Source organism: Sinocyclocheilus rhinocerous, unplaced genomic scaffold, assembly GCF_001515625.1.
Source record: "Sinocyclocheilus rhinocerous isolate Xijiao unplaced genomic scaffold, SAMN03320098_v1.1 scaffold153, whole genome shotgun sequence".
In the NCBI taxonomy this organism is placed as follows: Eukaryota; Metazoa; Chordata; class Actinopteri; order Cypriniformes; family Cyprinidae; genus Sinocyclocheilus; species Sinocyclocheilus rhinocerous.
This window is the reverse complement of record NW_015660878.1, coordinates 2,265,256-2,265,671: the sequence shown is the minus strand read 5'-3', so window position 1 is coordinate 2,265,671 and position 416 is coordinate 2,265,256.

Genomic DNA, 416 nt, shown 5'->3' with positions numbered 1-416 from the left:
ACTCACTATAAATACACAGACACCAATGGGACACACCTGGGAGCAAATTAACTAATTAAACAAACACAGCTGGAACCAAATTCATACAACGAGGACATGAACAGGAAGGACCAAATAAGGAAAACAGGAACTAAACGGGAACATACACGTGACACACACCAAGCATGAATTCATAATAAGTCTGAGGGTGGCACTGAGTCTTTAAATACCAAATAAAGGATGTTGTCACAATAGATCACCATTGAATTACTATTCATCATGATCACAATTCACCCCAGCTGATTTGTTCAAAATGATTACAATGATATACACATACGCAATTACATTTTATCATATTATTGTGTATTATTATTAAAATAATTTATTTTTATTATATAATATATAACATTTATTATATATATATATATATATATATA